We start from the raw sequence: 8,484 nt of genomic DNA on the forward strand, positions 1-8,484 counted from the left end.
TATACGACTTTGTCTGCTGATGACGTGATGTATCATTTCATGGACAGGAATCGCCGCAGCAATTTGGTCAAAATTGAGAGTCGGTACATGTCCAAGTCGTTGACGAACAAGCTCTATCTTAAGCAGAAACTTACGGTCTTAAGATGACAGGAGGGTGCTGATTTAAGCCAGCAAATCAACGTGTTCAATTAGATTATTAGTGATCTGCAGCGAGTTGATGTGAAGTTCGAAGACGAAAACAAAGCGTTGATGTTATTGCATTCTTTACCCGCTTCTCCTACGTACGAAAATTTTTACAACTCTGACGTGGGAAGGAGATCCTAGATGTTAGGACGTATTGGAGCCTTGTTAGGTTTTCATCAGAGGAAGAAAGCCAGTGCTGAGAGTTCTCAAGGAGAAGGCTTAAGTGGTGAAGGGTAACCAGGAGCGTGGAAGAAGCAACACAAGGAATGGATTCAACTCGCCAGTAAATCTCGGTCTAAATCCAGAAAAAAAGAAGAGCATAACGTGCTACAAGTGTGGAAAACAAGGTCACATAAAGCGAAATTGTCCTGAGAAAAGAAGGGTAAAGATGATGACAGATTTAAAGGGTCCAAGTCTGCAAATATAGTGAAAGAAGACACAGAGAGCAGTGATGGTGATATACTTTCAGTTTCGTCCAGTTCAAGATTCATCTCGCAGATTCCTTGATTCTAGATTCAGCATGTTCCTATCACATGACGCCCAATAAATCTTGGTTGACACCTACGGTTAGTTAATTCTGGTTCTATTTTGATGGGTAATAATGCATCTTGCAAGTCATTGAATAGGTAATATCAGAATTACTATGTTTGATGGTGTGGTTAGAACGTTGTGTGATGTAGAACATGTTCCAGATTTGAGAAAAATCTAATTTTATTGGGTATCTTAGACTCTAACGTTTTGTTACAAGTCCTAAAGGTGGAGTAATGAAAGTTAGTATAAGGTGCTATGACAGTGATGAAGGGACAAAAAGTAGCAGGGAACATCTACAGGTTGATAGAACTAACTGTTGTAGGTGGAGTTGCTGCTGCAGAGTCTGATCTGATAATACAGTCTTGTGCATATGCGTTTGGTCATATGATGAACGTGGTATGCTGGAACTGCATAAAAGAAATTCCTGAAGGGTATTAAAACTTGCAAAACTGGATTTCTGCAAGATGTTGTATTCTTGGAAAACAGAAAAAAGTTCAATTCAGGACTGCACGCACAAGACAGAGTATCTTGACTATGTTCATACAGATGTTTGGGGACCAGTCAGAGTAGCATCACGGGGTGACATACATATTTCTAACTTTCATTGATGATTTCTCAAGAAAGGTCTGGTATACTTCATGCAAGCACAAGTCAGAAACGTTTGCCAAGTTTAAGTTGTGGAAAGCTAAAGTAGAGAATCAGACAGGAGAAAGATCAAATGCCTCAGGTCAGACAATGGACTGAGTACACAGATTCAAAGTTCATTGAGTTGTGAGCAACATGGGATTAAGAGACACTTCACAGTGCGTAAGACACCTCAGCAGAACGGCTGTGCGGAAGGACGAACAGGACTATAGCTGAAAGACACGGTGTCTCAGGTTAAATGCAGGCTTGCAAAAACTTCTGGGCAGAGGCAATAAATATGCATGCTTCTTGATTAACAGGTCACCTAGGGCAGCACTAGATGGTAATTGCAGAGAGTATGGACAGTAATGAGGTAAACTACTCCGGTTTGAGAGTATTTGATGTCCTGCCTATATGCATATTCTAGTGAGGAGAGTCAAAGCTAGACCCGAATCTGGACATGTATTTTTCTGGGTATCAGAAAGGTGAAAGGGTACAAGTTTTGGAATTCGAAGGCAAAACAAGGTGTGATCAGCAAGATGGTTTTTGATGAGAAAGTTATGTTGAAAAGTACTCAAGAAGAAAAGCAGATGCCAGAACGTTGCAGCAAGCAATAAGCAGGTGGTGCAGGTGGAGTTAGAGAGTTCTGTCAAGGAGAATAATGTTCAGGGTACCGAGACTTCTACCTCAGCCGATCAAGAGAACATAATATAACCAAGACAGACCCAAGCGTACTATCAAGCCACCAACTAGGTATGGTTTTGAAGATTTTGGTTTCCTATGCATTAATCACTAGCAGTGGAGATCCTACTACTTTTCAGGAGGCAGTACACAGCAGAAGAAGAGTAAATGGATGGGTGCTATGATGGGAGGAGATGGAATCTTTAACTAAAATCAGACATGGGAGTTGGTGGAGCTTCCGGAGGGGAAGAGAGCGATAGGATGCAAGTGGGTGTTCAAGAAAAAGAAGGAGTATCAGAAAAAGAAGGGAAAAGTTCAAGGCACGTCTGGTAGCAAAGGATACTCACAGAGAGCTGGATTGACTATGATGAATTTTCTCCCCAGTGGTCAGACACACTTCCATCAGGGTATGTTGCATTGGTAGCACATTACGATATGGAGTTAAGCAGATGGATGTAAAGACAGCTTTCTTCATGGTGAGTTGGAGGAGCAGATTTACATGCAGCACCAGAAGGGTTTTTCAGAACCTGGACAGGAGCACTTAGTCTGTAAATTGAGGAAGTCACTTATGGGCTAAAGCAGTCTCCGAGGCAGTGGTACAAGCGTTTTGACTCTTACATGATTCGGATTGGCTACAGGAAATGTGAGTATGACTGTTGTGTTTATGTGAGGAGCCTTGATGATGGTTCTTTTATTTTTTGTTACTTTATGTGGATGATATGTTGATTGCTGCGAAGAGTATAAATGAAGTCAACAAGTTGAAGACTTTGTTGAGTAGAGAGTTTGACATGAAAGATTTGGGCGGCCAAGAAGATTCTTGGGATGGAGATTCGCAGGGACAGAGATTCCAAAAAATTGTGGTTATCTCAGGGTAGTTATATACAAAAGGTGTTGGGGAGGTTAAGCATGGGTAATGCGAAGCCAGTGAGCACACCTTTAGCGAATCATTTCAGATTGTTTACCTCACAGTGCCCAAAGATAGAGAAGAAATTGAAGACATGTCAAAGGTTCCATATGCTAGTGCAGTGGGGTGTCTGATGTATGTATGGTTTGTACCAGGCCGGATTTGGCGCATGCAGTTAGTGCAGTGAGCAAGTTTATGGCGAAATCCAGGGAGACAGCATTGGGATGCAGTCAAGTGGATTTTTAGATACTTGAGGAGTACTACAGACCATGGTATCATGTTTGTCAGACAGCAGGATGATCCTTCAGTCGTGGGGTATGTTGATGCAGATTATGCAGGGGACTTGGATGACAGGAGGTCGACTACAGGCTATGTATTCACTCTTGCAGGAGGGCCTATCAGTTGGAGGTCCATGGTTCAGTCTCTAGTTGCACTATCTACGACTGAGTCCGAGCATATGGCAGTGGCTGAGGCTGCCAAGGAAGCATTGTGGTTGACGGGATTAGTCAAAGAGCTGGGTGTTCAGCAAGGTGGAGTTCAGTTGCATTGTGACAGTCAGAGTGCGATCTATTTGGCGAAGAATCAGGTATATCATGCGAGAACCAAGCACATAGATGTAGGTATCACAAGATCAGGGAGTTGGTTTCTTCCGGTGACATATTGCTCGAGAAAGTTCACAATTCTGAAAATGCAGCAGACATGTTGACAAAACCATTATGCAGGACAAGTTCAAGCATTGCTTGGACTTGGTTAACATCTCTAGGTGTTAGAGAGGATGTGTTCAACCTATCAGCGTCAGGTGGTGTCCCAGGTTATCTTTTCTCCTAAGGGGTGAATATTCGCCAGGTGGAGATTGTTAGAATAAGTGGCTCATATTAAGTGGTATTCTTATTTGAGTGGTACACTGGTATGCTAACGGAGGGGAGCGAAGCGACGGTATATTTATCTTTGGGATAATTATGTATGTTTTATTTTACCAGGGATGCTGATAGGGATTGGGACTCTAGGGTTAGGGTTTTTGTTATATATCTTGTAACCCTTGTTATTTGGTGATAGTTGAAAGTTACGGCAATTTTGCTCCCGTGGACGTAGGCATATTGTCGAACCACGTAAATTCCTTGTTTCTCTTCTTGTTCCTCTTCTTCTCTTAATTCTGTGCATTGTTCTGTTCGCCGTTTGGATCCTGTATTTTCCGCAACAAGTCACTATTTCACCATTAGCAGATTGCAGCTCATTAAACACGACCCATGAGTGCGTGATATCCTGAATTGGTTCTAATCAGCTTCAGCCAATCCTTTCACACTAATCTTATATATAGATATTTAAGGATGGACGACGTATCAGCTCCCAAGAATTTGAGTTGATGATGATTCTTGAAGCCTCCATCAAATCACCCGTGCATATCCGTCTGTATCTTTCCTATCTTTGCTGAAGGGTTTAGAATTCTAAACGTTTTCCTAACCTTGTGGGTTTCCAGATTATTTCCTGCTCTCGAAAGTGATTCTTATGAGTGTAAAGTGTCCCATTTTCTCCTCTTGTGATAATTCTTGGGTATAATGTTCATGATCGATCATTTTTCGGTGCGGACAGATCGACAGCAATCAAGAGTTGGACTTGGTAAGGCGTATGCCATATTCGTATAATGACTTCAAATTCTGCTGCAGATTAATACAAAATAATGGTTTATGAAGGTAAATTTTGTACCATTCAATATGTAATTCAAGTTAAAGGATACCTACATCTCCACTCTTGCATGTTATATCTGTCAGGTTGCAGCCCCGGTAAAATTGATCGGGGCTGCTGAAGCAGACTAAAAATAGCTACAATCTATTGCAAGGCCCAAGGCCTTCGCGTGCCGTTCTTTTTTTGGGCCGGTTTTTCATATCATGCATACATCTTCAAGCAATCGAGGGAGGTGCCGAGTATATAGACGAAGCGGTCTCGGAATGATAAATATTACCTTGTGCTCTGGAACTCCAACACTTTACCTGAATAATTCAGGTGCAATCCTTTGAAATCGTAGTGTAGGCGAAACTTAATAGCCTGCCAAGAGTTTCGTTTCTCTTTTAAGGCATATGTTTATCCTATTTATAGTATCAGTCCTCCAGCCTATAGAAACTCAAACTTTTATTAACTAACAACACAAGCACTTTGTTGGATGCGGATGAAGTAACACGAATATCTCCAACAGTCGGTCCATTCCATCAGCCAGCCGGTGGGAGTGAGAAGTAGCGGATATGTTTAGTGTTTTTTCCTATCAATCATCCGGATTTATATTGTATATCAACAGATTATGAACAGATTATGATTTCGAGGGCCATATCTTTGCTCATTGGCAGACTATTGTAGAAAGGTTAATCAAATATAAGCATGCTAACACTCATGCTCTCAACTCAAGATCGCAAGCCAGCATTATAGCAACTACCGCATACTCATAGGGCTCGTTTGGTTCGCAGGAAAAGAAGGGGGGAAAGTGTGGTCAACGGGAAAGTAATGAGATGCCTCTTGTTTGATTGGAGTTTTCAAAGGAGAGAGATGGGAAAGTTGTATTCCCATGGAAATATGATTTCCACATTTCATGGGAAAGTTTTTCCCATGAGAAACATGGGAAAGTTACTTTCCCATGAGGTGGGAATCACTCCTTTTTTATTTTTTCCCAAAAAGACCCTTCAGCATTGAAGAAGCATTAAAAGGCATTAAAGACCTAATTTTATTAAGGGCATAATAGGAATTATACATAACTTTCCCAGAAAAGTAGATGGTTAACCAAACATAAGCACTTTGGAAATTTGTCACTTTCCCATGGTCAACCAAACATGCCAAAAGTACTTCCTAGGTATTTTCTTCCTAGAAATCTGATTCCCAGGAATCATATTTCTAGGAGGAAAAATACTTCCCGCGAACCAAACGAGCTCATAGAGAACTCTTTCCATGAGCATGTAAGGCATCTCATTATGATATTGTAAACCAAGTAGTGGAACAAATAATCAATTAAATAAGTTCTAAAATCTAATTAACTACGATCTAAACTTTAAAATCTCACAATATCTGACAACATTCAAAAGATCTTACATTCGACTTTATTAAAATTTCCAATATAAAATAAAAAGATCGAAGTTCTGTTTCTAATCAGCCTATACCAAAGCACAACCCATGCTAGCTTAACCCTCAGAATCTATTAAAAAAATAAAATATAGAATCATGAGCTAGATAACCCCAAAAATATTTTAACTAGATTAATCAAGCAATAAATTAAATAATAATTTTATAAAAAAATAAGCTTATAGAATACATCAGTTCAAAATCAGATCTAGATATGCAGTACTATAAAAACATATACATGTAAATCGAATCCAATTATAAATCTAATTTTTTTAAAAAATATTAAGTTCAACTCGTCAGTCATGAACTATGGCCACACTTATATCATGTGGCTGGATCAAATAATGAGTTTAGAGATAATCAAATAGCCCACATATATAACCCTCACTAGTAAAGTATCATAACCTATGGCTAAATCGGATCGATACGAATACATCCATATCTATATATTTTATTGACGAATATATATATTAGTCGGATGCAAAAATTTATATCCATACTTCTTTAAACGGATACATACAAATCGGATATTAAAAGTATAAATAAAATATGGATATAAATTAATATTAAACTTTATGATCACAGTATCAAAGTATTACTAAGAGTGAAAAATCAAGTTAATAACATGTTAATAAATTTATTTATTTTTCTTAAAAGTTCATGAGTGCATATAAAATTCATAGGATTAAAATAAATTTGGATATTTGGCTATGGATCAAATAGTTGTCTATCTATATTCATACCAAATTTTTTTAATGGATATGGCTACGGATACGATATTAGTTAGATACTCAAATTTTTATCCATATCCAGATAGATTTGATACGAAATAGATCCGGACAGTATATTCGATCACTTTATCCCTATATAACCCTCATCGGCAAGGTATCAATGTGCCAATAATAACCCCATTGATGAGGTATCGATGTGGTAACATATAACTGTTACAAGCAGATATCGATATGCCGACATATAACACCCTACTAGCAGGGTATCAATATACCAGCACATAACCTCCACGGTAGAATCGATATGCCAGTGCATAACCTCCCACCAACAGAGTATCGATATCCAGCACATAATCTCCACTAGTAGGATATCGATACAGCGCATAACCTCCACTGACAGGTATCAATGGCCAGCGTATAATCCTAAATGGCAAGGTGTCGATGTACCGATGCAAACCCCTACTGGCAAGTATGAATGCATAATCAAGCTACAAGTCTAAGTCATCTCAAATCAAAGCTCTTTTTATTCAAAAATATATCCATGTCCAAATTAAAAGATACATAGAACCAAGCAATATCGAAACAATCAAGCATAACATAACAAGATCAATACTTTCAATCATGCATCATCAAATTCAAAAATAAATAATTCAATAGTAAAGTATATATCGTCCATCAAATCATGCATCATAAAATAGTATGATTCAAAATTTATTAATATAATTTATAATTTAGGATAAATCTAGAAAAGTGAAACATAACTATCTTGCCGGTTAAATCAACCGACTGATCCAATTAATTCCAAAAATTTCTCTCAGATCTTAATATTGAAATATATATTTATTAGAATTTTCTATAATTATTTTAAGAATAAAAATTCTAACTCACAATATCCTCTTAGAGCTGGCTAGGTGGATAGCGTGACATCCTAGCAGGTCGATCAAGATTTATTTGATCATGGTTAAATTAAGATACAGATGGTTCAAAAAATAGAAGATGACCAAATTTAATAGTGCCTGGCAAGAACTAATATACGGCCAACATGCCTCGACAATATAGATCAAGACCACCTTCATTAGATCGATTAAAATCATTGAGAAGAGCCCTAGCAACTTTAGTAGAAAGAGAACTATGTAGAGAGAAAAATAAGAGAGAAAGTAGGAGTGCCCACATTTTAATAGGTCTGTTCAAGACAATTACATTGATCATGATTGCTAGGATACTGGTGATTCAACATAAAATCAGAGATGAACAAATCTAACAGTGCTCTGCAAGGGTCAAAATAGGGCTGGCATGCCGCATAATGTCCTAAAACAAGACCCCTTCATGAGGGTCGATCGAAATCATTGAGAAAGAATATCCTTTTCTAGGATCTAGCAAACCCCCTACTAGAGAAAAAAATTATATAGAGAGATAAATAAGAGAGAAAGGGCAAGAGAGAAAGAGGAGAGAGAGAGAGAAACGGCACTCTTTCTCTCCCTTTTTTTCTTCTTCTTTTTTACTTTCTTCTGGCAAAGCAGGGACTCACACTCGCCTCGCCCCTTTCTAAAATAGACGCCTCATGGCCTAACGGTGGTTGTGGCCGGTGATGGTGCTGGCCATGGCAGTGCAGCCAGAGGTTCTACAACCAGTGGTCGGCGGTGATGACCGGCGCAAAAAGGAAAAAACCGAAGAAAACACGGCTGAAAAATAGGAAAATCTTAAACCAAAGGAAGGCCCTTCTTCTCAACC

Source organism: Phoenix dactylifera, chromosome 7, assembly GCF_009389715.1.
Source record: "Phoenix dactylifera cultivar Barhee BC4 chromosome 7, palm_55x_up_171113_PBpolish2nd_filt_p, whole genome shotgun sequence".
Classification (NCBI taxonomy): Eukaryota; Viridiplantae; Streptophyta; class Magnoliopsida; order Arecales; family Arecaceae; genus Phoenix; species Phoenix dactylifera.